The sequence below is a fragment of the Penaeus monodon genome, chromosome 27, assembly GCF_015228065.2.
Source record: "Penaeus monodon isolate SGIC_2016 chromosome 27, NSTDA_Pmon_1, whole genome shotgun sequence".
NCBI lineage: Eukaryota > Metazoa > Arthropoda > Malacostraca > Decapoda > Penaeidae > Penaeus > Penaeus monodon.
Window position 1 is genome coordinate 19,307,184 of NC_051412.1, and position 669 is coordinate 19,307,852.

Sequence of the window (669 nt, forward strand, 5' to 3'; positions counted from 1 at the left end):
AAATTGTTAAGACACGCAAGTTTGACTTGGGGATCAGGCTTGTCCAAGGAGTCATTATGGTCTCTGGCGTCATACCTGTGACGTCACTAACCAGGCGCACCAATCGGAGCCATCGTTGTCTCAGATATCATATATTTGACGTCATAATTCAGGGGACCAGTCGGTAAGTCATCATGATTTCTGGTGTCATATATATGACGTCACAAATCTGGCGCACCAGTCGGAGTCATGGTCTCTGACGTCGTTCATATGACGTCATAGACCAGGCGCACCAATCGGGAATTTTGTATAAAGCTATATATCCTTTGTACTCGCAGCCATGTTGTGTGCTGTTGCATAATGAAAGGTAGATTTTTCAGCAGTACCCCCAAGACTCAGCCATTATTTTATCCTTATTTTTGTGTGTGTGTCATAGTCATAAGAAAAGAAAATGGTACGTACCAACTGCTAGCTAGTAATACTTTTGTTTACGAAAAAAAAATGCTCTCTATATGACAAATTGTGTGGATGACTCCTTACCATTATCATGTCTGATAATTTAAAAGATTTAAAAAATGAGAATCAAGTAAATAGAGTATGAATGCCAAGGCAGATTTAGACGCCTTCTCTTTGCATACAGTTAAGGGGAAACTGGCTCATTTTTCTTTCCATTTGTATGACACGTGTAAC